The sequence below is a fragment of the Oreochromis niloticus genome, linkage group LG23 (assembly GCF_001858045.2).
Source record: "Oreochromis niloticus isolate F11D_XX linkage group LG23, O_niloticus_UMD_NMBU, whole genome shotgun sequence".
Classification (NCBI taxonomy): Eukaryota; Metazoa; Chordata; class Actinopteri; order Cichliformes; family Cichlidae; genus Oreochromis; species Oreochromis niloticus.
In genome coordinates, this window is record NC_031986.2 from 8,899,611 (window position 1) to 8,918,991 (window position 19,381).

A 19,381-nucleotide genomic window follows, 5' to 3' on the forward strand; every position below is an offset into this window, starting at 1 on the left:
GGTCATTTTATTTCATATATCTATAATTTTGGCAGGACAAAAAAACAGGAAAGCATAGAAAATTAAAAACTAAAATTTTGATGTAAAGCAGTGATTGCATCATAACCAGTCCCAAATGTCCTGCAGCAGCTTTAGTCAAAGCCACCAGTCCGTAGACAGCATCCACCTGTTAATGGAACCCAATGCAGCATTCTTCTACATATTAGATCTTGAGAATCAGACAAAATTTTATTTTACATCAGTGCTTGTATATGAGTAAAAGACGATGAAGCTGGAAGCAAACTATAATGGGCCCTTTAGTCTCACATCATTAGCTTTTTCCAGGTCCAGATGATTCCTCAGTTCCTTCAATTAAAGAAATAGAATGTAGTTTAGCTAGCAAGTTGGCATTCAATTCAAATTACTTTATTTATATAGCACCGAATCAGGGCACTTATATTGGAAGGTAAAGACAGAAACCTCCAACAATCAGACGACCCCCTATGAGCAAGCACTTGACAACAGTGGGAAACTCTTTGTGTGAGTGTGGGTGTGAATGGCCGGTAACCAATCACTTCCAGTTGTGATCATGGCCTCAAGAAACTTCAGGCAGGCACAGCTGTCATTAATCTACAATCAGCGCAGTATTCTTCACATGGTTGACCTGGACATGTGGTATAGTTGCTCAGGCCTTTTGATGCTCATCTGTTCATTTGAGCTTAGCTCTGCTTTTAACTTACTCGATTCTCTTCCCCTTCTCCTCAGAGAACCAGCTGGAAAGCCTGCCCGCAACTTGCTCGCTCACCTTCTTTGCCCACTCTCACCCCACATGCTGGAACGCTTACCTGCCTCACACAGCCAAGTGCTGCCACCATTAATCCTGTGGAGAGAAGGAGAAAGTGTTTGGTCTGGAAACTGGGCAATTTAGAAGTGGTTTCCAGAAGGAGCAGATCGGATTCTTTGTGAGCGGGAAAACAGAATCTTGTACTTGTTGTATACAGGTGAGAATTTAAAGAAAAGATATATGCAATTTGGAACATGTATCATTGTTAGCTATTTACACTGATTATCATACATAACTTTTCTGTCATTTGTAAACTCTGATCTATCTATAAATCATAAGCCTAAAAAGCTTAATTCTTGCTAAATTACTTACTACTACAGTCACCTCCACAGATTCAAACATACAGAGATCAAACATACAGTCATACATATGCTATGACCATCATAGTGTGATGAAGATGGTGATGATGACGTACATGATTTAAGATGACTAAGATGAGCCCATGCTCAAAGAGATTATTCATTTACATGTTGCTATGTGGTTGGGATTATGGCAAGAGCAAAAGCTAAATTCCTATATGAAAATCTTCCTTTGGTCTGAGGGTGATTATGTTCTGAATTATTAAAATATTTGGTGTGAAAGATACCAAAAACCCATGACCCTTTAATGATCATCAATCATTTTCAAACACTTAGCATTAATAAGAGGCTGAAGAGGCCTTAAATGACGAGTAATTCCAGTGAGAAATGAGAGGATCGACCCAGAATTGGGGTCGTTATGCAATCACTTAACAAATAGGTTAGGTCACTTGTACTAGCAAAGACAACTGCTAATTAGCACTAGTTAGTACCATTAAACAACACAGTTTCATTCAGTAAAACTTACAATGTACAATGAACTGCACACCAGCCTCTATTAGTTGTTAGATAACTGCATTAGAAGAGTCACCAGCATCACTAAGTCCAGAGTTCAGCGTTTTGAATTAGCTATCATGAACCCAGTCAAAGCTAGCATACAGCTGTAACTGCTGGCTGTCCCTAAGACGCCATAACTAAGTACCAGAGTGTAAATATTTTACAACAGTCACCTAAAGGTGCTTTATCCTGTAAGCAAAATATTATAATAAACTTAAAACTTAAAAAAATAAAGCTACAGCACGTCACTTTGGAATAAAGTAATTTCCCCAACAAAACATACAAGCTACTCTGTTGACTTTCATGTTGGACGTTAATAATTCCAGCTGCGGGAACTTGCCGGATTCTTTGAGCCAGTGTGTGCATATGTGCTTCCGCTCCATTAACACACAGCCTCCACCCGAGATACTGAGAGATTACGAAGGAGGACACCGTCCTGAAATATTTAATGAATTGCTCCTTTTGTTCCCTGTCTCAGACTTATAGGAAAGGACAGGGAGCTTTAGTCGGCCTTCCCGAGCAGCCGTGACTAAACTGGAAAAGAAACAGTGGAGGAAGACAAAATGCTCCCTCCCACCTCCGTAACCCGCTGTTCAGCCGAAAGGTACACAGTGTGAATAAGTCTTAAAATGGATTATGCACAGTGGACCTAGGAGCGGTTAAAGTTGGGAGTCAAAAACAAAATTATGTGCTTCCTTTGATCTGAGGCACATTTAGCAGGCAAAACGGATGTGTCACCCAGAATGTATTTCTACATTACAGTTGGTTGCTGCTCGCTTGCATGATCAAGCGACGACATCAAAGGAAATACAGAGGGCTACTGAAACCCCCTTTTTACCCCCGTTAGTTGCTATTTTATGGTCCAGAGCTGTTACACTGGAACTAATCCTAATTTTAACTTATGAAGTTGGAGAATTAACCCTCAGCACCACATCACTGGTGGTTATGTGAAGCAATCTGTGACAAAATCGTTAGGAAAGTGGAAACTGACAACGGGTTCAACCCCCCCACCCCCTTTACTTTATGCTAGTCTCCTCTTTATTCCTCTTGATCAGTGAAGCGGGAAATAGATCCCACAGAATCAGTGATGTAACTGAGTTATCTAATAGGCAACTGAAAATGGTCCAATTTACATCAAGCACAACTAGATGTAAATGACCTTCTCCATGGCACGCTCACCGCCGTCAAACATCCTGTTAGCGATACTGCCGCAATCAGCTCTGCACTTGGCCGTGTCACATTGATATGGCTCGCCACGTCTGAGGAAATCATGCGCGCGCACATACATGTACAAACACAATTCGTGCCACTCAGACCAAGGGTTGTGACAAGGTGTCGAGACAGCGCTACTTGGCCGATGGCTCTCTGGTCCTCTGGGGATGACTGGGGGAAAATACTGTCACCGATGGTGTGTATGTGTGTGCGCGTGTACACATGTGTGTCCTTAACTTGTGAGAGACGGTGGCTTGAGGACCATTACTGATATAACCCGTGACAGCCATGTAACAACACAAGGTCATTATATCCAAAATGCAGGCTTAATGATAGCTGCGCGTACAGTAGAAGGAGTGAGGATGATAATAATGAGCTCTTTTAGAGTGTTATTTCACTACTTGAGCTTTTTTTCGTGTGTGCGTGTGTTTTTCTTTTTTTCAGAGATCCTGAGTCATTAGTGGTTCGCCTCCAATGATAATTCAGTTCAGTTCAGCCAGATAATTTTGATTTAGATGAAAGCAATGAGCTGACAGAGGGCTCCTTTTTCCCCCCTGGTCTTGTATGTGTTCAAAAGGAAAAGAAAGCAAAAGAAATGAACCTCTAAGGTAGCTATAGCAATGCCCCATTTCTTTTCTTTTTTTGGTCTTTTTTTTGGTTCTCATCAAGAAAAGTTCTCAAATGAAGTTGTTGCTGTTTTCTCTGGCAACATCCAGATGATGGTGATGCAAAGGATCGGGTAATTGTTGGAGCCGTGTGGAGCTGCTGATGACAAAGGAAATGAAAATACAGGAGTTGTTTTCACACTGTAGACTGTACATAAAAGATGGATGCAACCACTCTAACATCACCCAGTGGATTCTGTCAGTAGTTGCTGATTGCTTAAAATCGGTTAACAGCATTGCACTTTATGGATACAGATTGTTAACTAATCTTGCTAGTGTTAGCACTTCCATCGAGGACTGTATATTAAAGATGGACATACCCACTATGACATCACCTGTTGGTTTCTTGAAAGGCCCAGTGTCAGCATTTTGGTTGTCAAAAGCCAGAAGTAACAATGTAGAGGCTGAAATGGTCCATCAATAAATCCAAAAATATTTCCTAATTAGCGCTAAATAACAGATAAAAACTATATTTAATAAGACAGCAGTCGGAATTTCCAAGTTCCCAGTCAGTCAGTTTAATCTGGAACAACCCATCAACTCAAATTTCCCTCTCAGAAAATCAGAGCAGCACCAGCAACTCCCGAGTTAACATGCCGTCCATGATGACTACTGCACTGAATGTAAACAGTAGTAAAACTGTAAAACCTTTTATCTGTACTGCCACTGTTGTGTATTTGTGACTCACTAAATAAGCCATACACAAAGCACCAGGCTATGCTGCAGCTGTGTTTTTAAGGATTTTTAAGTTATTATGCTGTATTGCTAGTGACACACAAATGTTTCTACCTTGCTAAGAACCCAAACAAATCCTGCTTTTCCTCGCTTTTCCGGAACGCTCTGATGTTGGAACTAAGGGTTGACGTCACTCCCAACTTACGAAATCTGAGTGAAAATATTAAGTTTAGACAACTTTGTCTTGTCATTTACATCCGAGTTCAGAGGTATCTGGAACGTGGCAAAGAGACACGAGGAGTTCTTGAAACCTCATCCTGACCATTTTCACCATCTCCATCTTTGCTCATTGACCGAGATTAATGAGAACCATAACTTAGAAAATTATGTTCACTTGAAACTAGCAAATGAGCCCATTAGGAAAGCGTTAATTGTAGAATTAAAGCAAGGGTGCAGAGAGATCATTTTCCCATAGACTTCTAGACAACTAGAAGTGGTTTTGCAGCTGCAAAAGTTGATTGTGGGGTGCTGGGCATTTGAAAGACAAGTCAAAGGAAAGTCTATTTGGTAGTGGCCAGCTAGCAGTCTGGATGATTGGCAGTAGAATTTCCACTTATGGTACAATGACTTCAACAACTTCTGGTATGATCTAAATAGAGGATCTTGGCTGTTTTATCGTTCAGACTGTTTTATTTATGTTCACCGGATATAACTGAACTACCCAAGTTTGCAGGAATGCCATTTAGTGTGTTTAGTTAAAGAATGGATTTAGTATGTAGCTGTGGGCCTACTAACAGCTTGAGAGTTGTTTTTTAAACAAGATGTACATGAACTCTGCACGGCAGCCCTCATCGCCCACATTTCTTCCCTTTCCCCCGAGGCTGTATTACTCTCTGCTCTGCACCGTACAGCAGATTGTATGAATCACATGTTAACGGTCCACGGCCTGAGTCCGCACAATTCACACTTGCTTTCTCCCACTCATGAGAGAAATCTTTAAAAATCAGTTGAGAAGTGACACATCATTGCTATGATGCCATGGAACTTTCCTTTTTCCTTTTTGACTGTGCGTGGCACTCAGTACAAACTGTTAAGTCACAATTGGTTCACTGCAATGAAAAGATACATTTTAAAGTTTCACTGTTGAAACGATCACAGATTTTTAAACACACACCCACACACATATATAATATGATTGTTAGCTAAAACATTATACATATATATACAGTTTTAGCTAACAACCAAAAGCTTTGCTGCTGCAAGGTGTTACACTCGGTTACATGATGATGTTAAATCCTGATGCAGTTGGGGGGGGGTATAGTAAAATCATACTTTCCATCTGCAAGAATAGTTCAAAAAGGAAGAAAATGTCACAGGTGTTCAATATTTCCCACATATTTCAGTTTTTCTCATTGAAATATTAAGTTCAAAGTGTGAACAGAAGGTCACTTGCACGAGGCAGATGTGAAATTGGTCAGATCAGTATCCCTTACAATGCACATATGCGCTGATAATGACTTATCAGCCACAGGAGAATAATCTAGGGTATGCTCAGTGACCGAATTTAACTGTGAAAAGTGTGAAGTAAATGACAAGATAAAGTTGTGTGAAATTCACACAACTTTATCTTGTGATTTTGTAGCCTTTGAAAAAGTGGAGGCAATAATGTTAGGGATGGAGTCTGAAAAAATTAAATAATTAATTTTTTAAGCAAAATTTTTTAAGCACTTTGGCAACACTGGGAAGGAAAAACTCCCTTTTAACAGGAAGAGACCTCTGGCAGAACCAGGCTCAGGGAGGGGCGGGGCCATCTGCCATGACCAGTTGGAGTGAGAGAAGGAAGACAGGATAAAAGACATGCTGTGGAAGAGAGAGAAGTCTATTAACATATAGTGAGTGAGAAAGGTGGCTGAAGAAGAAATACAATCACAACAACAGTCACCTCAAGGTGCTTTATTTATATCGTAAGACAAAGACCCTAAAATAATACAGAGAAAACTACAACAATCAGACAACCCCAATGAGCAAGTTCTTGGTGACAGTGGGAAGGAAAAACTCCCTTTTAACAGGAAGACACCTCTGGCAGAACCAGGCTAAGGGAGTGATGCCATCTTCCATTGACCAGTATAGGGTGCGGGGAGGGACACATGCATTCACGTGTACTCACATGTGTCACAGTCACACTAGGGAAGCCAGTGGTCACAGACTAAAAGTACTGCAATTATGTGTCATGAACTTGCGATTTCATAGCCTTTGAAACAGTGGATGCAATAATGTTAGGGATGGAGTCTGACTGCAAGTGGTCATAAAGTAGCTTTTTTGCTTTAAGATGGCAAAAAATTGTGATAAGACAGAGTCAGTATGCTATTAGTCTGCTATTAGTTTACAGTTGCTCAAGCTGGCAGTTATATAAATCTGTTAGTGATAATATAGCAAATAAGTTTTCCAACATGCCCACTCTGCAATATAATTGAGAGCATATCAAGATAATATGAGACACGGAATAGAAATTTATACTGAAAATTATTTGTTTCACTTGATGAAATTGATTATTATTATTATTATTTAAAATATGACAATTTTGCAGATTAAGTACACACTACTTGAATTTTTCAATTGTGACAGTTTTTAAGTTGATTTGGAAAAATAAAAGTTTACACTGGTTGATCTGTTGAATTACTTTTGCACATCTCTTCAAAAATACAATATTTTAATACAACTTTAATTCCTTGTTGTATTTCCCATGATTTCTCACTTTCTACCTGGTAAACATGAAATAAATGTCTATTTAAAACTGAACCAGAACCTGAAAACCTGTTAGAGCAGCTGGCAGGATACCCCTAGCCATTATGGCAGATGGGAAGCTACCAAACACTGTTATCTGTGAGGGCTGATCAATTCCTACAAATAAATGTTTACTTCAGAATTTTAAGCCTTTCAGAACTCATTGTTACGAGACAAAAAAATCCCAGTTTTACTTGTTCTTTACCAAAGTTTCTGTTCAGGAGTGATTTTATTGTTTGTGTTCATTAAAGGCTAACACAATGTTGGTCATGCCAAGCATGTTCTGAGCTCCGGTGAAGATATTTATCACCTAACTGCTCCCATGAGGTTACTTTATCTATTTGTTGCCTTGTTATCAACAGATCTTTTTCAAATCAAGAATCCCCCTCCAGGGAGATCACTCAGATCACGTTGTGTGGAGGGGGTTGGGTGTCCTCAGAAAACCCTCGCTGGGTTCTTCACAAGTCTTTTAGGTAAATCTCGAGAGCAAAACTGATCTCTAACAAAGACGCTTGCTCACCATAAATGGTTCTTCTCCGTGAGGTCTTGATTCAAAGGGTAATCGTCCTCTAACTACCTACATTTAATCTCGAGGACGTCATTTAGGAGCCCATTAATAAATTTACCCTCCTTTTTGTTTACTTTAACAATATTTTTCCAGATTCAAAACTGTAAGCCCATGATTGTGGGACAGAGTCACTCTGAGTTGCAAAGCATGGAATTAATAACAAAAAAATAAAAAAAATCAATCATGGAGTTTGCAGGCTTAAAGGATTTTTCCCCTCCAGATATCCAGGTTTGTTTTCTTCCCTTCAGAATAAGCTATTTGCTGCCACTCAGTTCTTTACTCGAAACAACTTGAAAATTGCCTTGAAAATCCATCAAAGTAAACATAAAGCCTTCATTTCTGTTTTGTCAGTTTGTTTAATCGGTGTTTCATTGTGCCACGGCTGAGTGTCTTCATATCAGTGCTGCATTACGTTACACTCTGCTTACTGCCAATCACCTGACACCAATGGGAAGGGATGAACGAACGTGTAAGGGAATAATCCAGAAAAATGTGTCAGCATGGTCACATCCAGGTTTTTCTATGGAAAATCTCTTTTAAAGCCAGGACAGCATTTCATTTGATCATAAATTGGGGAGGGATAATTAAATGAGATCTTTGCACAGCGGTTTTGCACAACAACCACCAGCATAAAGCAGACTTGGACTGTGACAAACTGCACCTAAACACTGTGGTGCAGTTGTTCAGTGTTGCAGTACTTTAGATGATCTGTTCATGGGTTTGTTACAAATACTTTGTATTTCAGCCAGATAGCTTTGAACATCTTTTTTCCTCTAAAGAATACATGCTGTAATTATTCTTTAAAATCCATACAGGCAATTTGCAAGACTTGGACAAATATTCATGTTGCTGCACATGCAGGATCACATGGATAGATTTACAGCCCTACCACTTTTAAATTTTCTAGCAAGGCTGCAAGTTTTTATTAGAACATTTCAAAGAAATCTAACATAGATTGCAGCTATATTACAATGCCAAAAGTACTGGAAGTGAATCAGATGATGAAGCCATACAAAATACAATTTAGAAACTAATGAGCAAGAAATGACACAAATAACAAAATAACTTTGCAGCACAAATAAGGTTTGGTAAAAAAACAAAAACCCAATCACATGAGGCATGTCATATGATAAAAATTTTTGATTTACATTTATTGTTGGATTATTTATTTATTTATTTTTTATATTTTGCTCCAGTAGGAACTAAGCTGTGATAAGAAGAAACAAGCAATAGAGCAAAAGCTGTGACAATTATATATATTCCACATATTTCATATCTTGCAATCTGTTTTTAAATCCTGGTCCCTACAAGTTTAAGAACTTATATAACAAAGACCTACAGTAAAAGAAAACATTCAAAATTGGTTTCTGTTGATAAGTTTCTTTATTCTGTTTATTGATTTGAAGCCTCGACATTTTTGCTGCAGCCAGAAGAGCTGAAGTACCAGAACTACTGATATGTGGACAGGAGGGTGAAGATATCAGCTAATGTTAACAGCGTTGATTGCTGCATCTGTACACAGTAGTGGAGAAACGTGCAGAAACAGATTCTTGCAAATTAGGGTTATGCAAAAGGTGATTAAAATAGAAGAATTTAACTCACCAGATTTCGTGAGATGATGGGTGGTGTCCTGGGGGATCTCCTCCAGTTCTGGACCAGGGCATTACTGAGCTCCTGGACCGTCTGATCCTCCTCCAGGAACTGGAACAGGTGGTCAGGCATTGTCATGCACCAAGAAGACACCAGGACCCACTGCACCAGTTGAGTCTGACAGTGGGTCCAAGGATTTCCAATACCTAATGACAGTCAGGGTGCAGTTGCCTAGCCTGTAGAGGTCTAGTCATCCTTGTGGATTTGTCTCCCCAAACCATCACTGATCCACCACCAAACCGTTAATGCTGGACGATGTTGCAGGCAGTACAACAATCTCCATGCTTCTCAGACCCTTTCACACCTGTCACATGTGCTCAGGGCGAACCTGCTCTCATCTGTGAAAAGCACAGTGATACATCTGGCATTCGCCATAGAATACAAAAATTGCCAATCAGGCTCCACAGTGCTCATCCTGTTCCTCCTCACACAAAGGAGAAGATACCGGTTATGCTGATGGGTTTAGGGCCTTATATGGTAAATGGCCTGTATTTATATAGCGCTTTTATGGTCCCTAAGGACCCCAAAGCGCTTTACATATCCAGTCATTCACCCATTCACGCACACATTCACACACTGGTGATGGCAAGCTACGTTGTAGCCACAGCCACCCTGGGGCGCACTGACAGAGGCTGATTAGCTCTCCTAGAGTAACTTCCTGTCTCTTGGAATCTCCTCCATGCTCTTGAGACTGTGTTGGGAGACCCAGCAAACCTTCTGGCAATGAAACGTATTGATGCACCATCCTGGAAGAGTTGGACTACCTGTGCAACCTCTGTAGGGTCCAGGTATCGCCTCATGCTACCAGCAGTGACACAGACATTAGCCAAATGCAAAACTAGTGAAAAAGCAGACAGAAGAGATGAGAAGGAGGGAAAAATTCCAGTGGCCTCCAACTGTAAAACCGTTCCTGTTTTGGGAGGTGTCTCATTGTTGCCCCACTAGTGCTCCTGCTCATTAACACCAAAGCAGCTGAAACAGATTAACAACCCCCTCTGCTGCTTAGCTGACCAGATCAATATCCCACAAATTGAACTGATTTGACGCTGTACTCTGATTAAAAAGCGTTCCATTCATTTTTTTTGAACAACTTCTAAATCTTTTGAACCAAATTCTTGCAATAAAACTGCTGAAGTATAGCAGGCATCTGGATCCACACATTCTTTTAGAAGCCAAAAGTAGTACAGCAGTGACTGAACTGCTCCAAACGCCTGTTCAGGCAGATTTTTATTTAAAATGGCAGCCAGCTAAGGTGTCACAACCTCAGAGGCTGAACATTACAGCCCCTTCTTAGGACACCGTGGTTCACACGCTTCCCAATTCCATTCAATCTTTCATTTTACATTTTGGCACAGAACACTGAAGCTCTTAATTGTATATTACAGTGCAGCTGGCTTCCCTCTCCCCTCATCTCACTGACTAACTGTGTACTGAGTGCACAGCAAGGGAACCTGGTAACACCAATATTTCATTCATTTGTCTCTAATTGACAGCTGACATTTTCACGCACTGGCACAAAGTTTTATAGCCCTTGAAAGACGAACCAGAGAGTCACCTTAAGCACGGCCTTATAACCCAGCTTTCTTTATGAAGTCAGAATAATAGGAAAACACCCTCTGTGTTATTAAAGTAATCCTATGCATAACCTTGCAGTGCCTCATTATCTTGACACAAAAGGGAATGGGGCTCGTCACTGTACCGTTCCATTTTATCCATGATTTAGCACAAAGCCACCTAGAAGTCACAGTGACTGCTCTTTACCTGTAGCTTGTGTTCTTGTGTAATAAACTTTAAATGATGTAATCCTCCACGTGCCTTTGTGACAGTGACAATGTCTCAATGACAGAGTCCTTGAGAAGCATGATAAAGGAGAAAAAAGTAGCAACTAAGCTCATTTTTGCATGTTCTGAACTGCACTTGAAAATAGCCATTAAGAGGGAATCTTCCCTTCCTCAAAGCCATTACCCACAGACAACTTTTTTATAGGCAATATCTCTGTTATTGGGATGTAATGCCGGCCATTTTTATGAGATTCTCCTTCAGTTTTGTCCACAATCAAAGCCCCTAAAGAAGCATTTTGCTGATTCATTTTAAGTCTGGTGGGCTTTTTGATGAGGTAGCCTCAGCCACGACAGTTTAAAACCTCTAATAATTTACAATTTGACATGATTGAAATGGTAAACAAATCGACAGAGAGCCATTACACAATGTTAGGTAGGTTACTTTTGAAATACAAGCTCCACCTATATTTAAATGTGCAACATTAATTAAGATTGTTTCAGTACAAATTTCACATCATCGGTGTAATGTGACTTCATTTGATAACTGTTCCGACAAATGCCTCATGTTTCAAAAGGAAATTATTGTTGGATTTCTCGCACTGAAAGGTGTTTTTGTCCAACGACATGGCCACCCACTTCGGCACTGTCGGCTGGTCGCAGGCCTGGCAGACTCCATGCATTAATTAGGCTGGTAGAGAGAGGCAGTGCACGCTGCCAAATGAATGGAGCCTGTCTAGAGACAGCTCCTTGTAAGCTATTCTACCCTTGATAGTGTTGCACTCAAATTTGTCTCAGTGGCTTCGCTGACCTGGGTTGTCCAGAAACTGTCGCCAAATGAAAGACGCAAAAAGCAACAGAATCAATGTTGCATTCTAGATGTAAGCTTTTTATATTGAGATAAAAATAAGAAGAAGAAGATGTGACCTTTTTGCAATCAGAATTTTCATTTTTAGCTTTAATTCAATAACCCTTTTCCTCTTACTAATTACAAATAAGCATATTTTCATAACCTAATATGATTTTACTTTCTACCTTAATATTCTGAATAGAAGTAGCATGTGCATCATTACAATTAGCCATTACCATGTTGAAGATTGTTTGCTACCATTGCACTTATGGATCGAAACATGGACAGATTATCATGAATATGGGCTCTGGTCATAAACTTGCATGTACGGCACAACATGATATGGTCAATAATAGACATCGTCAAGAAACCCATTGAGGGTCAAAGTGAGCATCAGAATGGGAAAGAAAGGTGATTTAAGTGACTTTGGCACAGTTGTTGGTGTCATACAGGCTTGTTGGGTAATTCACAATCTTCTGATCTGCTGGGATTTTCTTTAGTGTTTACAGAGAACAGCCCAAGGAAGAGAAGATGACCAAGCCAAGTCCACTCTCGTCAAATAAGAACAGGAAAAGGAGGCTACCTAACTGGACAAAATAAGACTGGATGAACAATGCCTTGTCTGATGACCATCTGGACCATCTAAATATCTGCAGTAACATTTAGAGGGGAAGGTCAGATTTTGTCATAAACATTAAAGCATGTCAAACTATGATTCATCCTGCCTTGGATCAACAGTTCAGGCTGCTGCTGGTAGTGTAAATTTCTTCTTGGCATACCTTTCTCCCTCAGTGGTATTTAAACACTACAGACTACCTGAGTGTTGTTGCTGACCATGTTGCTGACCATATCCCTTATGACCACAGTGCACCCATTTCCTGGCTTCCACCAGGATGATGATTTGAGCTTTGTGACAAACTGGAATGTCAACTTATGGCAATGAGTCCACTGTACTCAAAAGGCCACCCCTGTCATCAGATCACAGTCCAATAGAGCACCTTTGGGATGTTGTAGAACAAGAGATTCACATCATGGATGTGCAGCTGATTAATCTGCAGCAAGTGCACAATACTATCATGTCATTATGGACCAAAATCTCTGGGGACCAGAAAGTTCTGCCTGTTGTAGAAAAGTTATCAATCAGTTGAAATTAAAACGCAATTAATAACTTGTTTCCCTCATAGGAAATATAATTAGGTGCAGAAAACCTCCCTTACCAAACTGTGCACTGTCAGTGTAAGTTGTTTCAGTGCTGAAGTCCTTTTGTGGACCTGACCTAGCAGGATTAGTACATCTATGAAGTCTACAGGAAGCAGGACTTTAGCACTAGTACTGCTAGCAAGTCAGCAAAGAATAAATAAACAATTTTTTTTAGACTTTCTGCTTTCTCCAAGTTGAATATCTGATTGTTTACTTGTAGACTGAGTCAAAATGAGGCGGCAAGTAAATCTAAAACAAATTTAGCAATGCTTACCACTGAAAAGTGCTACATGTTAGGCTAGCATATCATTAGCAAGGAGTACCATTTCCATCAAGATCATATGTCGATATTAGCATTGTTCTTGCACATGCTAGCATATTAGTTATTAGACTGGTCTCCAATTTTAGTATTTTTTTCTTTGCATGATTAAATTTACATACTGAAGTTTATCATTTACAAACTATTGTATGTTACTTTTTTAACAGTATATACAGATTTGTGTATGTTAGCAAAAAAACCATTTTGTCTTACTTTTGAGAAACACTGCTATACCACCTTTAGAAACCCCAAGCAGGCTTGAACCAGTTTTATTCCTACTTTTTACATCACTGGGCAATTATTTTCTTTTATCCCCAACAACAGAAGTCAACAATCGTCTGTTGGGCAGGCCTCAACCAAGATGCCTTAAAATATCTAGCTTGTTATAGTGTGGGTACGGAATGAACAGAATGTTAATGTGATATATCTTTTTGTTTTCCTCGTTTGTGCACTCTGCGTGTGTTTGCGATTCTAGGTCACTGGATTCATTCATTGAAATCCACCCATGAAGTCGGCCTATGCAAATTCTTTTGCGCGAGGCTCGTACTTTTTCTGAGGCAAACGAGGTGAGCGTACCCAAAAATACATAATGCTGAGGAGCTTGAGCAGCATTAAATAAAAGTGAGACAGCAACAAAAGGTCATCCTCTCATTCATGCCCTCAGGTGCTGGCACCCCTGCGACACATGTTAAAAAACAGACAGATGCCTGGGCGTGTAATAAAAACAGCACGGCTAAGAGAGAGAATGTCCTAAACCCTTCCCTCTGGGTTAACGAGCAGACTCCGCTTTTTAACAGTGATTGACAGCAAAGAGATAAGAGGACATAGTTTAAATGCCTGGCTGATTTCAGTGCCTTAATGCACAAAGAAAAACAAGTGTGAACCAAGTGAGAGGAGCTGGAGACCTGGACAACGCAGAGGTACAACGGTCACATTATCCTGATGAAGATTTGGGGACCCGCTCTGCGGCATAAGCTCACTGTATCAAAGAGAGATTTACTCCTCTCGTCTAAGTTTCCGAGGGGTGATGCACGCCGCATAATAAGATTCCTGTTAAGTTGGAGGAGGCTCCGGCTCATTTGTGTAGGTGCAGCAAGGCGGCTAAAAATAGCCGCGTAGGGTGACGGAGCAAAAAAGAGGCTGCATGTGAGATGTGCTTGTAACTCGGAAGAAGCGCGGGACAGATAGTGGCACGCCACTGCATTCTGTGTTAAGACGGGAGGCGAGCGAGCAGGGAGGTTGCGTGGAAGTAGAAAAAGAGATGAGGGATAAAGAGTGATGGGGGGGGGGGGCAGGATCGAGAAACCCAGAGTGGAGAAGGCGGGGGCAGTGGTGAGGAGAATTGGGAAGAATCCGGCAGAGGAGAGGAAAGAAGAGGCCAAACTCCGGGGGCTCGCCGCCTCTTTTCTCCCAACTGACAGCAGGATCGAGCTCCTGCCGAGAAAAAGTGTGTGTATCCCGTTACACAAATCCCCCTGTGTGCTTGTGCACCTTTTTTGGATGTGTGTGTGCGCGGGGAGGGCAAAGCGTGCGACCTCGCTCACAGCGGATATGACCGGAGCTGGAGCCCACTAGTGCCAGGGTACGTGACAGTGCAGTGTTAAAAGCCCGAACAGTGTCCTGCTCACCCCTTGAACACATCATGTAGCCCACTAAAAAGAAAGAAAGAAAAAAGCTCCAAGGGATTTAGCCATGATTCACCATGTCACTTAGACTCACATTTGTATGTTTGTGTGTGGTGTGTCGGTGTGTGTGTGCATTTGGAGTGCTGGGGAGGGTCTGCATGCAACGTGTGCAAAGTTCACACGTGTCTGATGGATGATTCACGGAGGCAGAAGCCCTGCATTCACACTGATTATTGATCTGTGGCAGCTGAGCTGGTGACTGCAAACGCGTCGCGCAGGACCGCATTCTGATGACACACCCCGACTGAACGCTTAAAAAGCCAGCGGAGTGCACGCGTGTCTGTGAATGTGGGCATGTAGGAGTGTGTGACGTCGTCATCAGGAACAAATTAGCCACGGCTGTAAAATTTGGCGGTGGGTGGTATCAAAAAAGCACATGCTGGCTTCAATAGGCATGGAAACAGCAAACTCTAATGGGGGTGCAGAGGGAGGCCTACACACACGCACACACACACACACACACACACACACACACGCTTATATAGAGACAGACAGACACACCAACACAATCCTGTATTTGTGCCATATGCAACCATGTGTACTGGGCCATGTAGCGTCAAGTCGTAGCAATGATTCCAAAACAAGCTGAGACTTGTATGCATGTGTGTGTATGTCTGTTTGTGTGTGTGTGTGTGTGTGCATGTGTGAGTGGTTTGATATGAGCATTGTGTGATACAAAGGTCTACACTAAGCATGTGGATCTGAGTTTCAGCTGAGCAACAGCAACATAAACTAAAAACCACAGACCTCACTCATGTTTCTGATTGTGTGTCTATGTGTGAGTGTGTGTGTACATATATATGTGGCTTCAGTATCCATAGGTGGTGATTTCAGGGGGGAAGCAGGGGACAAGTTCCCTTCCCCTATATAAAAACACATGCTTTTCTCTTCTGGTACAAAACATGAAAGAAGCAGAGAAATTACTTGGAACAACTGTTGGAACTTTTGTGGTGAACCTCACTGTCCCAGCCTCACAAACACAATGCTGTGATCTCTGTTAGCAACAGCAGCACAGCCTCCTCTTTCTCCTATAGTGCAGTCGGCATGTCAGCAAGTTGATAGCATAAAACATGGGCATAGCTTCTGGATCATAAATGAAGCCAGTTTGGAAGTGCCTTAAAGCTGCATTTTATCTGAAGGCCACAGATGGCGATAGCTGTGGTTGCAAAACGCCTACAGGTCCTATAGAAGTCTATGGGAAAATGGCTTTCTGTCTTCAACTCTGTAAACACTTTCCTGATGAATTTATGGGTTCAGTTACACAATGTAGGTATATTCCTTCAGTCTAGGTCACATCATGTTTCAAAATGGTGGTCTGTGGTTTAAAACCGCTTGGTCATTGGCCAATCACTTGACTTGATCTTTGTAACCAAGATGGCGAGAGTGGAAGTGCTTCACTTTTGGCTTCAAAACAGGACATCAGAGACTAATGAGTCAAAGTAGCGACCTCTATATTTTTTACTGGTGATAGCCAAGGAGGAACCAGAAGGAAAAAGGACGAGGCAGTTTGACTCACAAGTTTCCTAAGATCGCTTTTATTACATTAAATTGTCATCACTTTTACTAAAGTGAAGCAACCTTTCCTTAAGATCACCACAGATATGTGCAGTGCCTTTTAAATATACAGATATTTTTCAACATGATCTTTAAAAAAAGCACAAAAATAAATTGTGACTTATGTAAAAATGAATGGCCTGCTTATATGTAGACCAAAGTGTTCTGCAAGATGAGCATCATTAGCTAAAACTAGCTTCCTTCTGGCTAATGTTAACTAATGCTAACGCTATGGCAAATTGCATAAATAGTATAAACGGTGGATGTAGCTACCATGATGTCACCTCATACAAAAAAAACCCCAAACAAACAAAAAACTGACATGCTTATTGGCTAATGACTTGAAGTGAGAAGTTGTTAGCTAATAGCATAAAGTGCCATAGCATAAGTAAAGCTACATTTTGAGACATGGTATGACCAAGATTTAGTAAATGGCTTAATAAAAGGTTTTTGTCATGGTCCGCGGCCTGGTGCCTGAGGAGCGGATGGGATGCCCATGCCTACGGGTGTGGCTGTCGTCTCCACACCTGCATCCCATTCCAGGCGATCATCAGGAGGACTATTTAACCCCGCACGGCCGGCTGCTCCACGCCAGTCCGTTAGTCACCACTCAGCGGTAACTTGGCTCCCACATGAAGGTGGATATGGAATTTCTGGTTTCTTTTCAACTATGTTAATCCTTATACTGTGTGCCCAGGTTATTATTCAGCATGTTTGAGCCTACACCTGCCCGTCCTCCTGCCCGCCTGGAGTTCAGATTAGCCACCGGTCATCATCTCCTCCACCTTCCTGTAGCCCTCTCCCGCGGACCCTCACCCCTCCCTCCGGTTCCCACGGCCAAGCCCTGATTGTAAGATAAATAGCTCTACCCCGTTGTATGCCATTATCTCCCTGCTCCCCAGTAACTCCCTTCCCTTCTCTGTTGCAGCCTCCCACGGTCCCGATCACGGCGTTCCCGAGTTGTTATCTCCCGGTCCCTTGGCTCTAATATTACACTGCGTGTTTTCCTTTGATCATTCCGGGACACCCTTAGTTTGAGAAATAAAGTTGTTCTGTGTGCATCCCGGTGTATTGTGTTTGCTTCTGGGTCCAGCTTGCATGCTAGAACTACGGTTCATGACAGCTTTATTTTATTTATTTATTTATTTAAGTAAGTATGACCCAAAATAATTGACTGAGCCCATAAACTAGTGGTTAGTAATTAGTCCAGTCCTCAACAATAGTTCCAGTTTCTATTTAGGCCCCTTGGGAAAATTAGTTGCCTACTCCTGCTGTCAATTCAGCACGAAAATGCTTACAGAGGTCAAAGCAGGAAGTTGTTTTACCATAGACCTCTATTGGACAGGGAATCTTTTTGTAACCACAGCTATCACCATCTATGAACATTGCTGGATAGCCTAGCCAACACAACAGCGTTCTAGCTTGCTTTCTAAAATTTTCGCTAGCAAAATGCTATCCGAAGTTTTTTGTTATTATGTAGAATGTGTGTTAAGAATAAGTGCTGCGCTGGAAACCATCTGTGTTGAAGTTTGTTCTGTTTGTATTTTTTAGCAAACTCCTTTTCTATGTCACTGTTAGCTAGTGCTACTCTCCATTGCAGCTAGCGTTAAAAGTGAACCATTCAGGCAGGCCTGCATGGTCAGAGATGGCCTCATTTTTCATGTTATGTCACAGTATGTTCAGACATTAGGAATATTTTCATGCATTTTTATTGCCAAAGTGGACATAAGAAGTTTAGTTCTTCAAACAAAAGAAACAAAAGCTGCCTAATATCAGTAAGAACTATGTGACACATCTGGAACTATTGAAACACAAAAGAACCCAGACATGTGTGTTAGGTATAATACTAAATGAGAAAAGCTGAGAATAATTTATGTTGATATAAAAAGTCCGACATCCCCACTGCATTATATTCCACCATATGTTCAACTATCTTGTGCTTTTGTGGTTACTTTACATAAAAACTAATGCATTGCAGTGCATCAAAAATTCACCAGAACGTAAGTGTCTGATGCTCAAAATTTACTGTGCCAGCCTACCCACCTCCCTAGTATCCTCCCCTAATGCTCAAACAAAGTCTAAAGGCATGTCAACATCTCACTATTTACTTTGCTCTCATGAGGACGCTGACATTTATTGCAGATGTAGGAACAACAATCACTGTAGTTGATTACATGCTGAAAACCCCTGGAGGCCTGAGAAATAAAGAAGAAGTAAAAGAAAGAAACATGAGTGTGCTCTGTTTAAAAAAAAAATAATAAAAAAAATACATACATATATATACACATACACATAGCGCTGCTTAAAACAATCGCTAATGAGGGTTTGTTTTAAACCAACCCCAACATGGATTCTAAAACCACAGCAGGAATAAATATTTAATATGTCCCAGATCTTCATGAAAAAACAAAAAGGCTACAAAATGTGCCTATGTGCCTTATGCGTGTGAAAATATGCATGCGTGCGTTTAAATTTGCCTCCTCTTTCAGCTCTCGCAGCCCCTATATTGCGCAAGCCTATGGGTGAAGGGTGACTTAATTGTTTTGACTTCTAGCGTCAAGAATACAACAGCAGGAACACATGCAGCCCAAAGCCAAGGATGCTCAAATGTTCTTGTATGGATTTAAAACCTTGCTGAAGCAAAAAAAAGAAAGAAAGAAAGAAAGAAAGAAATCCTGCAGTTCATGGGAGAGGCATGCTAAATTTGCACTCCTTAAGTTAAGAGATGAAAGTGGTTCAAGTTCAAAGATGGTAGGTGAAAGCT

The 19,381-nt window shown here is 41.0% G+C and overlaps 1 long non-coding RNA gene across 3 annotated transcripts; it reads left to right on the forward strand.

Moving 5' to 3' along the window:
- Positions 1–500: 500 nt before the first annotated feature.
- On the forward strand, positions 501–18,041 carry LOC102081312 (uncharacterized). Of its 3 annotated transcripts, none has more exons than XR_001223972.3 (5): positions 501–654; positions 745–980; positions 2,156–2,281; positions 17,315–17,467; positions 17,546–18,041. It is a non-coding gene; the product is annotated as an uncharacterized LOC102081312 (long non-coding RNA). The 3 variants fall into 3 exon arrangements; XR_002058117.2 differs by lacking the exons at positions 17,315–17,467; positions 17,546–18,041 and adding exons at positions 3,334–3,497; positions 3,606–4,292; XR_003216189.1 differs by lacking the exons at positions 17,315–17,467; positions 17,546–18,041 and adding an exon at positions 3,606–4,292.
- Positions 18,042–19,381: the final 1,340 nt, after the last annotated feature.